Source organism: Phyllobates terribilis, unplaced genomic scaffold, assembly GCF_046119375.1.
Source record: "Phyllobates terribilis strain yellow unplaced genomic scaffold, ASM4611937v1 Scaffold_4__5_contigs__length_816908805, whole genome shotgun sequence".
NCBI lineage: Eukaryota > Metazoa > Chordata > Amphibia > Anura > Dendrobatidae > Phyllobates > Phyllobates terribilis.
In genome coordinates this window covers 144,945,054-144,968,631 of record NW_027362764.1, presented here as the reverse complement: position 1 = coordinate 144,968,631, position 23,578 = coordinate 144,945,054, and the positions used below count along the sequence as shown (strand labels likewise).

Sequence of the window (23,578 nt, the reverse complement as noted above, 5' to 3'; positions counted from 1 at the left end):
ACAACAAGTCCCACACACAGCTAGAAGCCCAATATTTTTTCAGAGGTAGATGCAGAAAAAAATATATTCAGTTTGCAACCTGATGGAGGTCTGTATAGATGGATTAATAGAACCAGTCCCACACACAGCTAGAAGCCCAATATTTTTTCAGAGGTAGATGCAGAAAAAAATATATTCAGTTTGCAACCTGATGGAGGTCAGTATAGATGGACTAATACAACAAGTCCCACACACAGCTAGAAGCCCAATATTTTTTCAGAGGTAGATGCAGAAAAAAATATATTCAGTTTGCAACCTGATGGAGGTCTGTATAGATGGACTAATACAACAAGTCCCACACACAGCTAGAAGCCCAATATTTTTTCAGAGGTAGATGAAGAAAAAAATATATGCAGTTTGCAACCTGATGAAGGTCAGTATAGATGGACTAATACAACAAGTCCCACACACAGCTAGAAGCCCAATATTTTTTCAGAGCTAGATGCAGAAAAAAATTATATTCAATTTGCAACCTGATGGAGGTCAGTATAGATGGACTAATAGAATGATGCTATGCCCAAAAGATTTTACTTCACTAGGTGCAGTAATAAAATTGGTATTCTATACACAGGTGGTATATCTTGCAACACAGATAGGCTACTCCACTGACTAACACACTCTGCAATAGGCCAAAAAGGATTAGCTTTGCTAGATTCAGCCAAATGCTGTGAAAAAAACTTGCACAGCACTGGCACAGACCTGCCTGGCAAAAACTGATAGGAACTGATGTAACCTAGTCCTGAAAAGGACTCCAATTACAATTAGTCTTTACTCCCACAATCTATCTATTTAAGAGCACAGACCTGCCTGATAAAAGTCGTAGGAAATGCTGTAACCTAGTCCTTAAAAGGACTGCAATCACAACTATTCCCTACTCCCAAGCTATCTGTAGATTTGTGCGAAAATTGGCTTGAAATTAACAAGGTATAGCGCACACAGCAACAGCGGTGCCGTCTAACACGCAGCTGCAGCAGTGAGAAAATGGTGGCGACGGGGAAAATGGCTTGGTCTTATAGGGCAAGGACATGTGACATACACTGCCAATGACGCATGCCCTTGCTTGTGTGAAAAAAAGCACTTCGCTCCGTGTGTGCACTGCTGATAGGCTGACAGATTGCACCTCCCCACTGTAAATGCGGGAAAGAGAAAAAAAAAATGGAGATCTTCATTGTTCCTGCAGAGATCCATCCCCTGCCCCTCCCCCCACCCCGCTGTACACTCAAACTGCGTATTAACATTAATTTTCATCATTACTGAGAAAAAATCCAGTTATGATTTTGGTGCACGAACAGTTATCGAACATAACCTCGAACAGCCGAATTTGTCTCAAATTGTTCGTGTTCGCCGAACGGCTCGAACACCGCCCAAAACAGCTCGAATTTGAGATTGGCGAACAGTTCGAGTAGAACAACGCTCATCTCTATTAATGAGTCGGTGGAACAATTCTGAAGTGCTCTTTTCTTTATAGTGCACTTGTATAATCATCTTCAGCTGTTGCAAGGTCAATTGACTCTTCATTTCTAACATACTACGGAGGTTCAGTCCTGGGCTGATCGCTTTCACCACCTCCTCGATGATCTCATCTGGCTGGTAGCCTTTCTGTAAGCCTGCATCAATCTGGTGCAACAAGTTCATATAAGACAGTTTCTCTTTCTGTTCTGTCTGTGGATGGAGATTCCCGCTTTTGGTAATTGGTGTTGCCCCTCCATCCTCCAACTTCAACCTGTTTAGAAACTGTGTTAGCTCCTGGAGAAACGTCCCCATGACTTCTTCAGCTTCATTCTCCCCCAGTTCATCCATTTTTGCATTTTTGGCAGCTAACTGTTGCCTGCGGTTGTGTGCTTTAGAAATCTGTTCTTCTGACATTTTTATGTGATCTGCAACTGTTCTCAAATCTTCACAAGTTAACTGAAGAGGCAGCTCACTAATTCTGTCCATTTGTATTTCCACATCCATTGCTGCTAGTGAGTTTTCTTTAGGGCTGGTCCCCTTTAACTGGTGTAGCAGAGAAGAATTGAGGTGCTGTGCTATGTTTTTCCAGACACTTTTCCTCTTCGCCCTCTACACGCTAATTCCCGCTCAGGATTCTCTGTACGGGCCACCAATGTTACACGTATGCCGCTAGATTCAGATAGCGCGAGACGGGTTTCATTAATTTTTTGGAATCCTGGGGGAACCGTCACTCAGGGCACCCATAGGCTTAAGCTTCTCTCAGGCACACGATAGATTCAATTGCTGACCCGACACATCTGATAAGAGTCTTTTTCAACAGTTTAACAGTGGAATTTAATCTGAAGCACGGCCAGTACAATTCAGGGATATTACAGCAACAATCTTCATTACAGTACAGTCTGAGTTTCTTGAGCAACCGGCTCCAGCAACATTGCAGTAGTTTATTCACAAGGCACAGTATTACAGTCTCTTCAGTACCATAATTCAGCATAGATTAGATCTCTTTGCAGCACACTTCTATGCATACACAACCACAGGCTTTTCCTTCACAAGAACATAATAGTACACAGCATCCTTTATCCTGCATGTAGACAGAGGGGGGGGGTTATGAGGGAGATGATCCCTGTGACACAATTCCTTCCAGTCCTTATCTTCCTGCCCGATAATACTTTGCACTGTTAGTTCAGGGAGTTTATCTGACTTGTGTTTGGTTTCTCTCCTGATCTGAATCCTGTTTAGTTGCCTTCTGTCAGATCTAGATAACACACCACCTTTCTCTTTGGTTTCAGCCAGACTACCATAAAAAGTTCCCCACAATCCCCCTGGGGCATTGCTAAAACACTCTGTGTGTTCTGTGACTGTGTTAACCCCTCTAGTTGCTGGATGCTTTTGAAGCACAACACCTCCTGTCTCCTGTGCTTGTGTTATTTGTAACAGTTACTGGATGGTTTACAAACAATAGCACTACTTCTGCATGTCACACATATCACTCTGCTTCTTCTATGTTTTAACTTCTGCTTTTTCACAACTCGCCCACCCTTTAATGCATTCTGTGCATTCTCTCTATATCAAACCCTCCTTTCTCCCCTCTCCTATGTATAACTCTGAGGCTCTACTGACATTTCTCATCCACTAAAACCATCCACTACCTCCATTCATCACTCCAAAGTTTCCTTCCTTTGAAGTCCACACTGTCAATCTCTTTAAACACCTGCAAGCGGTGGTTGTGTATCGCCCACCAGGCTCCTCCCGCCCGTTCCTGGATCACTTTGTCACCTGGCTTTTTCACTTTCTATCCTATGACATCCCCACCCTCATCATGGGAGACTATAACATCTCCATCGATGATCCCCTCTCCCAATCTGCCTCTCAACTACTTTCTCTAACCTCGTCATTTGGTTTCTCACAGTTTACTAACTCTCCTACGCATGAAGACAGGAATACTCTGGACCTGGTCTTCTCCCATCTCTGCTCGCTGCATGACTTTACAAACTACCCTCCCCTGCTATCGGACCACAACCTTCTTTCCTTTTCTGTCAAGAACTGTCTACTCTCCCGGGACACCACCACTCACCACACTTATAGGAATACACGTATCATTAATACCTAGCAGCTTAAGGACAATATTCACACATCTTTAGCTACCATCTCCTCCCTCTCCTGCCCAGAGTTAGCATTGTCACACTACAATAATACACTGAAGAGTGCCCTAGATGAAGCAGCACCTTCTGCAAGCAGAAAGACCCGACACAGACAGCGGCAGCCCTGGTACACGATGCAAACACGTTTTCTTCAGCGTTGCTCAAGGTCAGCTGAGCATCAGTGGAGAAAATCACTTTTAGCAGAAGACTTTATCCACTATAAATTCATGCTCAAAACCTAGAACTCTGCCCTTCATCTAGCCAAACAATCCTACTTCACCACCCTCATCACTCCACTATCCAACAATTCAAAACAACTTTTTGAAACCTTAAACTCCCTGCGAACAGTAAAGCACAGGCCCCCATCACCAACCTCAGCAGTGAGGATCTGGCCACTTATTTCCTAAAAAAAATCAACCACATCCATCAGGACATCTCAGCCCAATCTCCCCCGTGCCTGGATCCCCTTCTCTGACGCACTTTAAGCTCACTTGCCTTCTTTGAGCCTGTCACAGAAGGAGAATTAACCAGCTCCTCACTTTTCCTCAGTCTACAACCTGCAACAGTGACCCCCTCATTTAAGCATGATATCATAACCCCTTTACTTAAAAAGTCATCCCTGGAACTGAACTGAACTGCACTGCTAACTTGACCTGTCGCTAATCTTCCAATCATCTCTAAACTCCTGGAACACTTGGTCCACTCCCGTCTAATCCGCTATCTCTCAGATAACTCTCTACTCGACCCTCTACAATCTGGTTTCTGCTCTTTACACTACATTGAAACTTCCCTCACTAAAGTCTCTAATGTTCTACTAACAGCTGAATCCAAAGGTCATTGCTCCCTGCTGATTCTCCTGGATCTCTCTGCCACATTTGACACTGTGAATCACCTGCTCCTCCTCATTATGCTCCACTCTATAGGCCTCAAGGAAATGTTCTCTCCTGGTTCTCCTCCTACCTCTCTGACCGCTCCTTCACTGTATCTTTTGCCGGCTCCTCTTCCTCTCCTTGTCCCCTTACTATCAGGGTCCCACAGAGCTCAGTCCTAGGCCCCTCCTCTTCTCTCTATACACTGCCCCTATTGGACAAACAATCAGCAGATTTGGATTCCAGTATCATCTCTATGCTGATGACACCCAGTTATACACTTCTTCTCCTGACATAACCCTTACCCTAATACAAAATACAAAGGATTGTCTGTCAGCTGTCTTTAACATCATGTCCTCCCTCTATCTTAAACTGAATCTCTCTAAAACTGAACTTCTTGTGTTTCTCCCCTCTACTAACCTAACTCTACCTAATATTTAAATTACCTTGGAGGGTTCAACCATAACTCCCAAGCAGCATGCCCGCTGCCTTGGGGTCATATTTAACACTAAACTTATCTTTACTCCCTATATCTGATCACTCACCCACTCTTATCACCTGCATCTTAAAAACATCTCCAGAATCCGACCTTTTCTTACCTTTGAAACTGCTAAAACTCTTACTGTCGTTCTTATTCACTGTCGTCTGGACTACTGCAACTCTTTTCTGATCGTTCTCCCTCTTACCAAACTTTCTCCTCACCAATCCGTCCTGAATGCGGCAGCCAAGGTTGTATTTCTGTCCAGCCACTTCACCGATGCCTCCATCTTCTGCCAGTCATAACACTGGTTATCCATTTGCTACAGGGTCCAATATAAACTCATCACTCTCACCACAAGCTCTCCATAGTTCTGCGCCACCTTATATCTCCTCTCTCATCTCTGTCTATTGCCCTACAAGTGCCCTCCATTCTACAAATGACCTAACATCCCCAATTATCAGAACCTTGCACCTCCTTCTCCAAGACTTCTCTCATGCTGCGCCAGTTCTCTGGAATGCACTACCCCAGATGATCCAACTGATGCCTAGCCCCCAAGTGCGCTTTAAAAACCCATCTCTTTAATCAAGCCTACCACTTCAACTCAGCAAACTAACTTCCCTTGTTCCCTCCTTCTAAATATTATTCAGAATCTGCTCCCTACTATTTGTCTGTCTCCACACCCTCCATGCACACGATAACTGCACTCTATACTTGATTATTGCACTTAAAAATATGGGCTGATGACCAAATCATGCAGCCTTATATGAAAATCCCTATTTATTATAATTGCTAGACTGGAAATAACAAGCACTTTTCACCTATTGTGTCCCCCCCCATTTCCTTGTAGATTGTAGGCTTGCGAGCAGGGCCCTCACTCCTAATGTAACTGTTTAAACTGTCTTACCTTGTATTGAATTTATTGTCTGTACATGTCCCCACTTTATTGTAAAGTGCTGCGGAGTATGTTGGCGCTATATAAATAAAAATGATTATTATATTATTAAGAATGTCTCGAAGTTCCAGACTGTCATCACACATGTGGATGCCAAATGACAGTGGATTCCTATGATCGAGGCGGTTTGGTGATACCCCAAGGTTCAGTTCTATGACCCTTACTCTTCTCCATCTACACCTTCGGCCTGGGACAGCTCATATTTTCACAGCTTTCAGTATCACCTCTATGGTGATGACACACAGATCTACCTCTCTGGACCTTATATCACCTCCTTGCTAACCAGAATCCCACAATGTGTGTCTGCTGTTTCATCTTTCTTCTCTGCTAGATTTGTAAAACTTAACATGGATAAGATCGAATTCATCATCTTTCCACCATCTCATTCACCCCCCCACAACTAGCCCATCAATCAAAGTCATTGGCTGCCCACTCTGTTCTGTCCTTCTAACGTCAGATCCAAGCCCTTTCCACTTGCTTCCGACTCCAACTCCAAAATATCTTCAGTATCCGCACATTCTTCAACCATGAATCTACCAAAACACCAGTGCACGCCCTCATCAATCATCTCTCGCCTTTACTGCAACTTCCTTCTCTGTGGCCTCCCTTCTTCCGCTCTTGCACCTCTCCAATCTATCCTAAACTCTGCTGGCCGACTAATCCACCTGTCACCTCGCTATTCCTCAGATTTTCCCCTCTGTCAATCCCCGCACTGGCTCCCCTTTGGTCAAAAACTCCAGTTAAAAAGCCTATCTTTGGCATACCAAACCATCCAAAACCTGTCTCCTCCAAGCATTAGTGACCTAGTCTCCCTGTACTTACCTGCACTCAAACTCCCATCCTTCCAAGATCTCCGTCTCTACTTCCCTCTTATCTCTTCTTGCCACAATTGCATACAAGTTTTGTTCCGTGCATCTCCCATACTGTGAAACTCTGTACCCCAACACATCAGACTGTCGCCTATCATGGAAACTTTGAAAAGAAAGCTGAAGAAGACCCATTTCTTATGACAAGCGTACAATCTGCAGTAACCATCGCTCCACCATACCGCTGCACGACCAGCTGTAACCTGACCTACTGTATCCTCACCCATCCCTTGTAGATTGTGCGCCCTCGCAGGCAGGGTTCTCTCTCCTCTTGTACCAATCGCTCACCCCTTTTCACATGTAAAGCGCGACTAAATAAATGTCGCTGTAATAATAATAATAATTATAATACTTGTACTCTGGGTAAATTTACATCACTTTCCTGGTGTCTGCCATAATTTGATGTGTTTTGGCAGCTTTTGGGCCAGTTTGAAGGTGTTGTGTATGCGTTTGTTTTTGCCCTCACTGAATCCAATGGGGTTCAGCAATATTCGATGATTATTCAACAAATAAATCACCGAATATTGCAAATTTGATGAACGAAATCCGAAACGAACATTGAAACATTCGCTCATCTTTACTTATGAATCCCGCCAGCACACATTCATGCACATTTGCCGGTTTCTGAGCCGGGACCAAAGCACAGGCCACACCCCGTCTAGTGACACGGCCGTCCGGTGGGCGTGGCCGACTAGAGGCCGCAATCTCCCTACATACATGTGTATAGAGCGAGGTCACGCACACTAAACAGGCCCTGGCCCTATGTACAATGCAAACATACACTCCGGTCAGAAACTGGTGAATCCCTGCAGAGGACAGTGAGTGCGCTGGGGGGGATTCATACATCGGCAGTCATACAGAGTGACTGACTGCAGACATTGATTTGGACTGGACAACCTCTTTAAATCTAAATATATTAGTATTCCATCCATCCTACATAGATGGAACTTTTGTCTTTATTACATTTTTCATATATAGTGTTGTGAAAAAGTGTTTGCCCCTTCCAGATTTCTTATTTTTTTACATGTTTGTCACACTTGAATGTTTCAGATCACAAAACAAATTTAAATATTAGAGAAAGATAACACATGCAAATACAAAATGCAGTTTTTAAATGAAGGTCATTACTATTCAGGGAAAAATAAATCCAAACATATAGGGCCCTGAGTGAAAGTGATTGCCCCACCTCTTAAAACATAAATTAACTGAGGGTTATCACATCTTTGGGAAGCTGAGTTATATTTCCCTAGCCACACACAAGCCTGATTACTGCCACACCTGTTCTCAATCCAATAAATCATTTAAATAGGACCTGCCTGACAAAGTGAAGTAGACCAAAAGATCCTCAAAAGCTAGACATCATGCTGTGATCCAAAGGAATTTAGTAGCAAATGAGAGACAAAGTAATTGAGATCTATCAGTCTGGAAAGGTTATAAAGCCATTTCTAAAGCTTTGAGACTACAGCAAACCACAGTGAGAGCCATTATCCACAAATGTCGAAAACATGGAACAGTAGTGAACCTTCTCAAGAGTGGCCAGCCGACCAAAATGACCCCAAGAGCGCAGCAGCAACTCATCCAAGAGGTCACAAAAGACCCCAACACAACATCCAAAGAACTGCAGGCCTCAGTTGCCTCAGTTAAGGTCAGTGTTCATGACTCCACCATAAGAAAGAGACTGGGCAAAAATGGCATGCATGGCATAGCTCCAATACGAAAACCACTGCTGAGCAAAAAGAACATAAATGTTCATCTCAGTTTTGCCAGAAAACATCTTGAGGATAGTATTCTCCCAAAAGCTCTCTTGGCTATGTGGACTGACGAGACAAAAGTTGAACTTTTTGGAAGGTGTATGTCCCATTACATCTAGCTGAGAAGTAACACAGAATTTCAGAAAAAGAACATCATACTAATAGTAAAATATGGTGGTGGTAGTGTGATGGTCTGTGGCTGTTTTGCTGCTTCAGTACCTGGAAGACATGCTGTGGTAAGTGGAAGCATGAAATCTGCTGTCTACCAAAAAATCCTGAAGGAGAATGTCTGGCCATCTGTTTGTGACCTCAAGCTGAAGAGCAATTGGGTAATGCAGCAGTACAATTACCCAAAACTCACCAGTAAGTTTACCGGTGAATGGCTTAAAATTAACACTTTGGAGAGGCCTAGTCAAAGTTCTGACCTTAATCCGATGGAAATGCTATGCCATGACCTTAAAAAGGTGGTTCATTCTTGGAAACCCTCCAATGTCGCTAATTTACAACAATTTTGCAAAGATGAGTGGGCCAAAATTCCTCCAAAGTGTTGCCAGTAGTGATGAGTGAGCACTAAAATGCTTGTGTGCCCGGGTCAATCAAATCGTAATGCTCGGGTGCGCGACCCAAGCAACGAGCCCATTGTAAGAAAATGGGAAACTTGAGCATTTTTCCAGGGGCCCCCCAGAGGTCTGGAGGGGGCCTAAAAATTGGCCAAATCGATGGGATCAGTGCTAAAATGATATGGGAACAGCATGGGGAAGACCACTGGAAGCATCTCTGATTCCCAGGTCACTACTGTGAACAATGTTGTCAGAGTATTACGCCACTTTAACGGACACAATAAAACATACAAAAAAGAAGCCAAAATGGATTTTCCTGAAATAAATGTTCAGGAATACTGTTTCCAGTGTGTTGACTTGTTTATAAGGCAAAATAAATAACCAAACAGAAAAATGCTCCTCCACACCTTGGGCTATGTTTACACGTAGTGTTTTTGATGAGTTTTTGCACTTTTGCATTGCTTTCAACGGTGAAAAATACATTCACCAGTAAATGTAATTTTAAAATTTTACTATTCTTATCTGGCCATGTGGTGTGTGAGACATGATCAGACACATCCTGTTTCAGTTATGAAGGAGGGACTGTGAAAGTCACAAAGCCTATTTTTACAATGCCATCAGGCAGCCCTTACTATTGTAAGAGGACCATCCGCCGTCTATGCTTTGTTGTTTCCATTATAGAGGAGTGGGTTTCCTATACTGTTATTGCATATGCAGTGACTGAATTTATAATGCCCCTGGTGTCACTAAAATCCCAATCTGACAAAAAGATAGCAGCAGGGCATGCCAGGACCTCCAAGGCGTAGAGTGTCAGTTCATGCCATGTGTCCATCTTGGATACCCAATAGTTATAAGGAACAGATGAATGACGGAGTACGTTGGTACGGTCGGCAAGGTACTCCATCATCATCTTCCAAAACGTTTCCCTCGTCAGAATTCCCTGTGCATCATGGCCTGGGCGCTGTAAGGGTCTGATAAAACTGTCCAAGAACTTTGACAGTGTTCCCCTGCCTCTGCTACATCGTATTTGTGTCTCCCTTACCTGCACTTATTGGTTGTCCAACAAACTATGACCTCTGCCACCAACATTGTCAGATGGGAATTTCTTTAATAATTCATGGGGCAGGCACTGAATGTGTGCGAGCTTGCATTGCTTCAGAGCCGCCAACAGGAGCCAGCTATTATCACACATGACCATGCCTGGCTGTAGGTTCAGTGGTGACAGTCACATATCTGCCTGCTCTATTACAGCTGTCAACTACTCTGCAGCTGTGTCTGTTTTTTCCCCTAAAAATATTATCTTCAGCACAGCCTGTTGCTGCTTGGCTGAGGCAGCGCTGCAGTGCTTCCGACTGATGTGGTCATTTCAGAGATGGAAGTTGAAGAGGAGGAAGTCCAGGAGCTGTAGAATGTGGAGGAAACCCTGTTTGACCCAGGGCCTGCAATGCTCGGCATCAGAGGACGTGGTCCAACCCAGGGTCCGACTGGGTCCCAGCTTCCACTATATTAACCTCAGGCTGTCATGTGCCTGAGCATGCTGGTGGTAGTCAGGCTGGTTGTTTTGCTGCCCCTGCTGATGCTCGCATGGCAGATTAACACTGCTCTAGCTTCAAGAGTGGTTTTACACGGCCCCCTAGAAATTGGGACAGGAATTCAACATGATGTGGGTGTTTCTTGTGCTCCCTCAGCAGGCACAGTTTCATCTTGTCTATGGCCTCGGCCTCTGCATGCACCATCAGCATCACGTCCACTTCCCCGTTCCTTGCCACGCGCCTTGCCAATTTTAAATGGAGTGTAATATTTGGCATGCTCCAAAAAATGTGACAATTATTACTGCAGTAACATCAGATCATGTCTGATGACCATGTTTTAGGCATTGCCCTTATAGATATGGTATTGTTCAGTGACCAAGTGTAGAAAAGGTTGAACAACACCTAACTGGCAGACTTTAACTGGAGTGCAATATTTGGAACGCTCCAAAAAATCGCACGATTTTTATGGCAGTAATATCGGATCACGTCTGATGACCACGGTTTTGGGCAGTGGCCTTTTAGATATGGTAATGGTCAGCGACTAAGTGTGAAAAAGGTTGAATAACACACAACTGGCAGACTTTAACTGAAGTGTAATATTTGGAACGCTCCAAAAAATGTCATGATTTGTACTGCAGTAATATTGGATCATGTCTGATGATGGACAAGTTTCTCTGCTTCCACAATACAGCAATGCAAATAAAATCAACAAATCTGGCTGTATTCTGCTAACAAGCAAATGCAGCAGTAAAAATGGTGTACTATATTGCTTTTTAAGCAAATAATCATGATTAAGAGCAAAAAAAATTAGCCCTTATATCTAGGGCTATGGATATCTGTAACAGCAGCAGACAGAACGTGCAATGGATCCTATTTTGCTCTACATAGTCTCCACAAACTCTGCCTGCCTAACTCCTGCTATCACCAGTGATAATATATGCAGCTGGATTAGTCCTTAGAAGGACTGTTAGTTCAGATGTGTATACATAGCTGTGCAATACCTAATACCTCTCTAATAAACCACCAATTCTCTCCCTCGCTTAGCAGCACCTCTTCCTACTCTGCCTGTCTGAAGGGTAGACTGTGATGAGCATAGGATCACGGGGTCTGATATAGACCCGATGACGCTATGCGAACAGCCAATCACTGTAATGCTACAACCAACATGGCTGTGGCATTACAGTGAGTGGCAGGCAATAACTATTAAAACAGCACCAAACATGCGTGGCGGGGACTCGAGCTCCCACCTGAGCATCCCGGTAGTACTTGCCGAGCACTGAGCATTTCGAACAGTGAGATGCTCGAGCGAGTACCGAACAGTAGCGAGCACTCTCGCTCATCACTAGTTGTCAGTTATCGCAAATTATTGATTCTAGTTGTTGCTGCTAATTAGCCTTATTAGGTTTAGGGGGAAATCACTTTTTCACACAGGGCCTTGTAGGGACTTCATTTAAAAACTGCAATTTGTATTTACTTGTGTTACCTTTGTCTAATATTTAAATTTGTTTTGTGATTTGAAACATTTAAGTGAGACAAACATGCAAAAGAATAAGAAACAGGAAGGGGGCAAACACTTTTTCACACCACTGTAATGGCTGTTATTTGTTTTCTAGAAGAATGTGAGTTACATTTGTTTAATTTTTTTTAGGCAACAGGATCCAGACTTGGTTTACTTTCACAGAGTTTTGCCACTATGGGACTTTCCATTATACTTGCTTTTATTTATAGCTGGGAGATGACTTTGCTGGTTCTCGCTATGACTCCAATCCTTGTGGTTACTGGTCTACTAGAACTCCAAGCTCTTACCGGCTTTGCTAATCGTGATAAAAAGGATCTCCAAGAAGCTGGAAAGGTCTTTATAACTGTTACTTTACTAATAAAGTAAAGCACTTCTCTGCTCTCTGTTCTAACTTGATTGCCCCAAGCTAAAAATATCTAAGTCCAAACAGTTTCACAATTACAATTAGTTGTATACATTGTTGTTATGAAACGCTACCATTGATGAAGCTAAACATACCCTGATCCAGTTATTTCACACATTTCCACTGGATAGCATTAATTGGTTCAACAGCTTTGATTATGAAAGCTCATATATTAATTTAAACTGGTAATGTAAACTTACAGAAGCACTTTTGATATCAAAGAATGTTGTGATATAGTGTATGCAGAATGATAACTTCATGCACTATTATGACTCATGTCAGGTCTTTCCCTATGGTGCAGGCTTCGGTGCTGAACCCATACCTTTCCGAGCACATGACAGCTGATCTGTACAGCTGTCATGTGCCCCTAACAGCCGTGGGTGGAATCGCGATTCACCCGCGGCTGTTAAGTAGTTAAATGCCGCTGTAAATTTCTGACAGCGGCATTTAACTTGCGCTTAAAGGAAGGGCGTCACTGGCTCCGCCCATCGGCGACCCCGTCACATGATCATGGGTCGCTAGTGGGTAAGCATGACAACCTGGGGTCTGCAGGAGATCCCTGCGGTTCTCACTGCCAGATTTCTATGAGCACTGCCCAGCGGTTGGCGCTCATAGCAAGTGAGCAATTCTGCTGCACTCAGGTGATCTGATCATTGCCTGTGTGCAGCAGACACAATCAGACAGTTGCAGCTTCTAGTCTCCCATGGAGACTATTAAAGCATGCAAAAAGTAAAAAAAAATGTTTTTAAAAATATAAAAAAATAACAAATATATAAAAGTTTAAATCACCCCCCTTTCGCCCCATTCAAAATAAAACAATAAAAAAAATCAAATCTTCACATATTTGATATTGCCGCATTCATAATCGCCCGATCTACCAATATATAAAATGAATTAATTGGACCGGTAAACGACGTAATGAGACAAAAATTAAAAACGCCAGAATTACTTTTTTTTGGCGTCACTACTGTACATTGCAATAAAATACAATAACAAGCTATCAAAACATTGGACCTACCCCAAAATAGTACCAATAACATTGTCAACTCGGCGCGCAAAAAATAAGCCCTCATCCGGCCCCAGATTCCATAAAATGGAGACAATACAAGTCTCAGAAAATGGCGCCATTGTTTTTTTAATTACACTTTGGATTTTTTTTTCCGCCACTGAAATACATGTTTGGTATCTGAAAACTGATAATGACCTGGAGAATCATAATTACAGGTAAGTTTTAGTATTTAGTGAACATGGTAAAAAAAAAACAACTGTGGAATTGCACTTTTTTTGCAATTTCACCACACTTGTAATTTTTTTCCCATTTTCCAGTACATGATATGGGAAAACCAATAATGCAGTTCAAAAGTACAACTCGTCCCACAACTAATAAGTCCTCACGTGGCCATATTGACGGAAAAATAAAAAAGTTATGGCTCTGGGAAGAAGGGGAGCAAAAATGGAAAATGGCCTGGTCATGAAGGAGTTAAGGTTTTGTTCTATAGTAGATGACTTATCAGTGAGCCCATATAGAAAACTGTTTGCACCTACTATAACCAAAATGAGGCCACTTTGCCATTACAGACATTAATGGTCCAGTGATGGACAGTTGGTCTCCTGACTTGAACTCAGCAGCCTCATATGTGAGCGTCTTAGCATTTATGAGACTCTTGAATTCGGGTCATGACTTTGCAGCCCATAGGCAGACCATGAATATGTTGCATAAATATGTGGGTTCCCTTACCTTAAAGGGAACCTGTCATGTTGTACATCTGTGGACAGCATGGCCTAGAGAAGGAGAAGCTGAGCAGAAAGATATATAGGTTTGTTGCAAAAGATTATTTTATTCCTTGAAATCTCTGGTGTTTTTATGTATGAGTCCAGTGGGCGGTTCTACTCAGTGATTGACAGCTGTATCTGCATGCAGAGTAATACAGGGAAGAGCCAATCACTGATTACGACCGCCCACTGGACTCCTATGTATACAAACCCCAGGATGTTAATGATTAAAATGCAAGTTTTCCAGAAACCTTTCCCACAAAAATATATATTAATATTATCATTTCCTCCTGTTCTATAACATCCTGCCTACAGATCAGATAACATTTTCACATGACAGGCTCCCATTAATTGTAAATCCTGTAAAAGGCATTACATGATTTTGAATATATTTTCTCCTCCATGTTTAAATTAATAGATTGCAACTGAAGTTGTCGACAATATTCGAACAGTTGTGTCCTTAACAAGAGAAACAACTTTTGAGAACCATTATACTGAAAGTCTACAGAATCCATACAGGTCTGGTATCTCCAATCATTACAGAATTCTATGTATTCTATCTATACTATAGTGTTACAAATATTGCCCGTTATTCAGAAAAATAATGGAAAAATAGTAAATTCAAATAATAATAAAATAATATATTAGCATAGAACTCACAAAGACAAAAAAATGTAGCACAAATTTGTGGATGAAATCAGGTGTTACCTGAACATGCAGAAAGTTGGGTACTCCTCAGGGGTTAGAGTAAAACATGTTAACACTTAATAATAAATTGCAGATTTGGTCAGTTTTATTATATCAATATTATTTTGAAGCCAAAATCTGGCTTAGATACTTAGGAAAAAAATAAGTGTTTACTTTCCTATTGTATTTTTTTTCTACAGATTGTGATGCAAAATACTGGTCAAATTGACAATGTGTGAGGGTCTTATAACAGATAGATCCCCATATTTTTATATACAGCAATAAATTCTATTTTCCATCATAGATTAATTAAATTAAATGGAAAATTCTGCCTGATTAGTTCTTGCTATTAATTCAGAATTATACAGCTAGAATTAGGGGGGAGGGCTATGTAAATGCTTAAAGGCTTTTCCTATTGTTAGATGAAGACATATTTAATTTTGTAATTTAAAGGATTTGTTATCTTGCTTGTCTTGACCTTTGAGACTTCAACTGATCCAAGGAATGGGAATAAAACTACCATAAATATAAAAACATTTCGTGTCATATCACTTGTTAAGTTTCCCTGCGCAGCCGCACTCCCGGCCAGCAGCTGTGCAGTGATCAGTAATAAAGCTTCAAACCGATGAGTGTCGGGAAAGAAAGCGAGAAAAAATGATTTAGAACAAATTTGAAAAATATTGCCATACCCTCCCAATAAAAATGACCAGCTATGTGATTCCTTAGGAAAGTGACACATCCTAACCTCGAGCTCTACATACTTGTATTTATCTCTACTACCAACAGGGCCGGCTCATATCTTCTCGTCTATCCATTACAATATCATTAATGCATCACATCTTTTTTCTTTTCATCTCACTGTGTAGAAATTCACAAAGAAAGGCCCAGGTATATGGGATTTGCTTTGCTTTCTGTCAGTCTTTTATATATTTTACCTATGCAGCAAGTTACCGTTTTGGAGCTTATTTAATAAATGTGGGAAGATTGAATGTGGAAGAAGTGATGCTGTAAGTATCAACATGTACGATAATGTCAGTGTCCAGTGGTTTGATGCCATAATCCCTGATTTTAGGCTTTTTAGGTGAATGGTCATGAGATGGCAGTCAGGTCATATGTATGGAGTGCTTGGGGCCAGGAGTTTGCCAACAAGCTACCCTGCCAATGAATGTAGATATAGCAATAGTGCACCTAACTAAATATTTCTCTCTATTGAAGGTCTAAGGGGTAACATTTCTCCTTGTGGACAGTGACAAGCTCCACAAGATGAAACGTTACCTCTTAGACCGGAGTCCAGAGCCTCTCATCTCGCCAAATCAGATCTCGTACTTTGCACTGATGAGGGGCAGCACCCTGAAACACAATGTCTGCAAATTGAGATTCTGGTTTGGCTTTTATCCTAAGTTATTATGCGAAGCTTGTTACAGGGTCAATATTGACTTTTAGGATCACTGCTTCCAATAGGTGGCTCTAGAGTTCTAGTCCTCTTCCTCTCTGAAGAGACAATTTGCATGTCCTTGTTGAAGAAAATCCTAATTATGTGCTGAACTCCCTGATGTCCAGAAATACTGGGGAAAACATGTAAAAGAAAAATTACCATTGTTGCACATACCAACGAATCATAGGGCAGATTCATTTCATATTCTGCTCTTGTAAAATGAAAGAGTTAGATATGATAGGAAATAAATTACATTTTGATCGCTCCTTATTGCATTATTTTTGCGGAGCTGCCGTAAACAAAAAAAGGCGTACCTGAGGTTTTGATTTTTTTTCTCATTATGGTGTTTACTGATCAGGTCAATTAATGTAATATTTTGATAGATCAGACCTTTGCGGATGCAGTGACACTACATATTTTAATTTTTTAAACATTTTTTTTAATTTATTTTTAATTTAGGAAAAGGTGGGTGATTAAAATTTTTATCTTTTTAAGCATTTTGTTTTACTTGTAACACATTAATTTCTGCCATGAAATATGCAAGCTCAGTTTCCGGCAGGAATGTTATTTGTCAGGAAGGAGTTAAAGGAGTTCTCTTAATATTGAGGGTCTATTGTTAGGAGAGACCATCAAAATCAGATTGGTGGATTTGTGAAGGTCTGAAACTGGACACACTGCCAGTCATTTGTATAAAGGATCTACATGACTAGTCAGAAGCATTTGAAGGGTCAGTAGTGCCATCTACCTGCATGCTGTTTAGCGTAGGGCAGGCTGCATTATACAGTTCTGCAATCCACTTAATAGGATAGCATTGCAATACCCAGTTATGCTACTACTACAGTGTGCAGGTAGATGGCACAAAGTAAAAATTGAAAAGGATGCGGCACTTGCACAAGCTCCATGGTCCCTTCAAACATCTGATGGATGTGAGTGCCAAGAGAAGGACCACCAATGATCTAATATTAATGACTAGTACTAAGGATCGGTAGCCATTCTGATCCTGGGAAATCTTTTTAACAGGGGAATACTGAGGTCTAGTGCATAGGGCAGTGTGACATGTAAATTCAGCCCTGCTTTACAGATACTTGGAGAAATGTTGCCCCACACTTTCACCTGTAGCAATGACACTTTTTCAGACCGCACGCCTCCACAGCTCTTCCACTACCATCCATAAGCCTTCCATGCCCCCTTCAGCCTTTTCCACTTCCTCTCCATTTCTTCCTCTGAAGTTTTGGGGAGAATTTAATATAAGCCTAGAAGATCTACCAACTCTCCCGGGAACCCGGGCTCTTACTCAATGGTGCAGGAGTAATGTCAACTTTGAGTATTAGTTATCCAGTCCTTACTATCTAGTGACAATTTAAGCAAAAAAAAATCAACTTCATAGTCTCCTCCCAGCGAATGAGGTGAGAAGGCAGAAGAGCTATAAATGCAGCCAACCGCACTGCACTTGTAACTCATTCATAAAAATATCAACTTTAAGATTAGGATTTAATTAGCATTATATTACCTTTACAAGCATTCCATTGGTTTGGGGTATAAAATCCTGATGACAGGCTCTTTTTAAGTGGTTCAATGAGCTAATGCTCTGACATAGCAGTTTTAGAGCTCTTCAGGAGTGACATCAAATGTGACTCAACTACTTAAATGTACCGTATATTCCGGCGTATAAGACGACCTGGTGTATAAGACGACCCCCCTACTTTCCTGTTAAAATATAGAGTTTAGGATATATTCACCGTATAAGACTACCCCTTTTCCAACGCATACCAAACACCGGTAAAAATTAAAAAAAAACAGATTTGAATTTAACATGGTCCTTTTTTAATTTAAATTCTTATGACATGCAGGTATATAGCAGGAAAACTGTCACTCATAAACATATTAAAATAGGGGGGACCCCACGTCATTTTTTGGGGGGGTCCCCCATTCTAATAGCTAGTAAAGGCTAGGTATTCAGCTGGGGGCTGATATTAGTAGCCTGGGAAGCTCCGTGGGTATTACCCCCTTCCCAGACTTCAAACATCTGCCCCAGCCGTCTGCTTAACCTCCGCTAGAGACTATAATGATGGGGGATCCCACGCCAATTTTCTTTTTAAAAAATCCTTTATTTTAACACTAAATGACAATTGAGGGGTTAATAAAGATGCAGTCCCTAAATTATTATTAATTTTGTAATTAATTTTTCCCAAAAATGTTGACGTGGGCTTCACCATATTTTTGTGTCCAGCCAGGTACAGCAGGCAGGAACGGGCTGCCCCCAACCACCAGCTGCCTATTTGTACCTGGCCGGACACAACAATATAGGGAAGCCCTTTTTTTTTTAATTATTTCATGAAATAATTTAAAAAAAAAAGACGTGGGGCTTCGCCCTATTTTTGTGTCCAGCCAGGTACAACTAGGCAGCTGGGGGCTGGAATCTGCAGCGCAGGGAGGCCCAAGCTTTCTGGGTCCCCCCCCCGCTGCAAATTGCAGTCCGCAGCCACCCCAGAAAATGGCGCGTTCATAGAAGCGCCATCTTCTGGCGCTGTACCCAACTCATCCAGGGCCCTGGTGCGGTGGCTCACTGGGTAATAAAGGGGTTAGGGCCAGCTTGGCATTATCAGCTGGCCCTAAGCCTGAAATTCATGGGGTCACGCCAATATTAGACATGACCGCCATGAATTTCTAGTAAAGTAATTAAAAAAACACAACACCCAGAAAAAAGTCCTTTAATTGAAATAAACACACAATTCTTTATTGTTCTAAATTAAACCATACTTACCGTCACGCCCATTCCAGCTGAAGCCAATGATCTCCTGCAATAAAAGTAAAATAATAAAGCAACCTCATCCTTACCTCTCCATGGTTCCCAGGACCGGTCCAGCTCTGCTACATCGAGATGACAGGCTGCACCGCAGCAGAACGCTGCCATCCAGCCTGTCATCCCGCAGACACTGAGAAGCGCAGGCATGCTTGTGCTCCTCAGTGTCTGACTGTGACGGCATCCAGATGAGCCGAGATCATGTCCAATGAACTCGGCTCACCTCATGCACGTCACTGACAGCGTGGGAAAATTCTCCTGCTCCCCGCATGCGCAGTAGAAGTTTCCCACGCTGTCAGTGACGGACGTCCAGGAGGTGAGCTGAGTTCATTGTCGGCTCATCTGGATGCCGTCACAGCGAGACACTGAGGAGCGCAAGCATGCCTGCGCTTCTCAGTGTCTGCGGGATGACAGGCTGGATGGCAGCGTTCTGCTGCGGTCCAGCCTGTCATCTCGATGTAGCAGAGCTGGACCCGTCCTGGGAACCATGGAGAGGTAAGGATGAGGTTGCTTTTTTATTTTACTTTTATTGCAGGAGATCGTTGGCTTCAGCTGGAATGGGCGTGACGGTAAGTATGGTTTAATTTAGAACAATAAAGAATTGTGTGTTTATTTCAATTAAAGGACTTTATTCTGGGTGTTTGTGTTTTCTTTTAACTTTGACTATGGGGTTAGTAATGGGGGCGTCTTATAGACGCCTCTCCATTACTAACCTGGGCTTGATGTCAGCTGGCATTATAAGCTGACATCAACCCCAACCCTATTACCCCACTGCCACCGCTACAGGGCAGTGGGAAGAGCGAGGCTAAGTGCCAGAATTGCCGCATCCTATGGATGCGCCATTTCTGGGGCGGCTGACGGCTGGTGTTTCTAGCCTGGGAGGGGGCCAATATTCATGGCACCCTTCCTGGGCTATTAATATCAGCCTCCAGCTGTCTGCCTAGCCTTTGCTAGCTATTAAAATAGGGGGGACCCCACGTCATTTTTTTGGGATCCCCCATTTTAATAGCTAGTAAAGGCTAGGTATTCAGCTGGGGGCTGATATTAGTAGCCTGGGGAGCTCCGTGGGTATTACCCCCTTCCCAGGCTTCAAACATCTGCCCCAGCCGTCTGCTTAACCTCCGCTAGAGACTAAAATTAAGGGGAACCCCACGCCAATTTTTTTTTAAATAAATCCGTTATTTTAACACTAGATGACAAGTACAGTAACCAGCACTGTCACTGTACTTCATATATATGTGACTGACATGTTTCTATCTATCTAATCTATGTGTGATGCTCTATTCTTTCTATTCTAAATTGTCGGGTACAGATGCTGAATTGCCGGCCGGCTTTTTTAAAGAGACGGTGCATGAAAACACTAATATTTGTTTTAATAAATCCTTTACACTAAATGACAAGTACAGTAAGCAATACTGTCACTGTACTTCATATATATGTGACTGACATGTTTCTATCTATCTAATCTATGTGTGATTCTCTATTCTTTCTATTCTAAATTGTCGGGTGCCGGCTTATGCCGCTGCTGAATTGCCGGCTTTTCATATATTGTCACAGAAGCGATGCGAACTTCCCTGCTTCGGACACAGCGCAGCGCTTCTGTGACAAGTGAAAGCTGTCGGCACAGAAGCCCTGCGCTGTGTCCGGAGCTGGGAATACGCAGCGATGTGTCAGTTTCAGCACAGAAGCGCTGACTGTCTGGACCTACCGCCGCCGTATTTTAACTCCCTCCACCTAATATTAACTCCGACATGGCAGGGATACGGCCACGGCAGCTTATTAACACCCCCAGAGTATCCCCGCATGTCAATTTCTGAAAGTTCAAAAGCATTACCGGCGTATAAGACGACCCCAGACTAGACAGAAGATTTTTCAGTCTTCAAAAGTCGTCTTATACGCCGGAATATACGGTATGTCTGAACCTAAGATAAAAACAAATGAGCAAATATCCTGCAGAAAATACTTTTTATTTATTTAATAGTACATGTAAATAACATAGGATACTTAGTTGACACTATTTTGATTAAAAGACAAGGTGTACCCAATCAGGATGGCCCCTAACTCTTGTAGTTCATCTCGCTATGTGCCAGCAGGCCTCAAAATAGACGAGAGCAGAGCAGGACCCAAACCTGACTGTTTCACCACCTGCCTATGGAAGGCTATATAGACGGAATGCACAGCCCAAAAAGGGGGAGCCAATTCCCTGTATGTACAAAGTACTAGAAACTAAAGCAAAACCAAAGAAATGGGCTGGCAGATGCAGGTATAAGTGCAATGTGTAGGTGCACATTCACACTGTGGTGATTTAACAGACAGGCTCTGTCTGTTAAATGGCCACAGTGTGACTGTGCACCTACATATTGCTCTTATACCAACGTGTGCAGGACCATATCTTCGGTTTTGATTTAATGAATGTCTTCCTTATCTCAACCTGTCAAAAGACTCTATAAAATATGTTTGAGAAAATATTCAAAGCACCACTTCAACGTCTTTTTTTTATTGCAGCGCTGGAGTGGTGCTACTAACGTAAGGTCCCTGCATCTAATATTATACTCACTACCCGCCATCTTCAGCTCTTATCTGCACCGCTCCGCTCCCGCAGCACCATCTTGTGACCGCAATGTACGACTTACCGTGCGGAAGTCAGAGGTAGCGGTCACAAGCTTTCAATGCAAGTCTACGAGAGCCTTCTTGTGGCTGTCATAGACTTGCACTGAAAAGTAACCTCCAGCTCGAAAATCAAAACAATGAGGCAATGTGACAGGTCACAAACTGCTGGAGACAGATAGGAGCAGTGCGGATAAAAGATGAAGATGGCAGCTGGTAAGTATAAGACTGGGGGCAGGGACCTTACATTAGTGCCACCACTACAAAGCCGCAGTAAAAAAAACACTGGAGCGGTGCTATAAATATTCCTTTCCACAGTGGAATCCTTAATGCTTTGTTTTTTGTCTTCTTGCACAGTGTATTCTTCGCTTTAACCTATGGAGCCATGGCAATAGGCGAAACATAATCATTTGCTCCTAACTATGCTCAAGCCAAATCTGCAGCCTCCCATCTTTTTGCTTTGTTTAATAGAGAACCAGCTATTGACAGCTACAGTTTACAAGGACAAAAACCAGTAAGCATTTATTAGAGAATATATTACATGATTACATTTGCTTGTTATCTATCAGATGAGAAAAGCTGATGATAAGCTCTAAGCTAGTCCAGCTAAAAATATGTGAATTTTCAAGGGCCCTATTCATTATTGTATTTGCACCTGTTTTTTTTGTGTATTTTGTGACTTTTTTCGGTTTTGTCATATTCATATTTCCATTTCAGCCTTTTTTAGTCTATTTTACTGGTGTTCAGTTCACCTGTTTGTTTATGTTTTTGTTGGCCACTCATGAATGAAGTTTTGGGTTTTCATTTGTTTTCATCTGATTCATCATTTGTGACTTTTTTTTTAAGAAGATGAAAAAAAATTTCACCAATGTACCCCAGTCCCCAACTCTGGAGAGATTTTATGTACATCTAAAATTTTGGTGCAATTTTTTCAACATTTTAGAGGAGCATACAACAAGAATAAAGAGCAGTTTTTATTTTGCACAAAATTCATGAACCATTCATGGAATTTTTTTGATGAATTAGGTGCAGTAAATGTCTGCAAATACCACTGGACAGAAAAAAAGATAAGTAACTTTTAAAAAATCACAAATGAGCAATTGAGATCATAGTCCCTGTTACGCACATGGCCGGACTGACTGGCGTGAGCGTGGTTAGTGATCCCACTGGACCATGAACCGAGGACTGCCTGGAGTGGCGTGACTAAGTATAAACTCGGTCTGACCAAGGTCACATGGCGGCTCAGTCGACTCCGTGAACCAGGGAGGAACCGAGCAGAGGGACCAGGTGCTACTCCAGGTCAGACCCCGGTCACAGCTGTTGACCCACACTGGGAAATGCAGGAACAGGCAGGTTTGGCTGGCATACTGATAGGTGGGTACTGGCAGGCACGGCTGGTATGCAGACAGGTGGGTACTGGCAGCCGCGGCTGGTATGCAGACAGGTGGTTACTGGCTGGCATGGCTGGTATACAGACAGGTGGGTACTGGCAGGTAGGAATGCAGGCAGGATAGGGACCAGTACAGACTGGAATACAGGAACAGAGCCACAGGTGCGGCAGACAAGCAAAGCAGAACAAAACCCAAAGGTGCGGTAGACGAGCAGAGCAAAACCCGCAGGTGGGGTAGACAAGCAGAGCAGAGCAAAACCCGCAGGTGCGGTAGACAAGCAGAGCAGAGCAAAACCCGCAGATGCGGTAGACAAGCAG

The 23,578-nt window shown here is 42.5% G+C and overlaps 1 pseudogene; it reads left to right on the top strand.

The window, feature by feature from the left end:
• The window catches only part of LOC141265128 (ATP-binding cassette sub-family B member 5-like), a 661,237-nt pseudogene that overhangs the window by 622,431 nt on the left and 15,228 nt on the right, over positions 1 to 23,578 (top strand).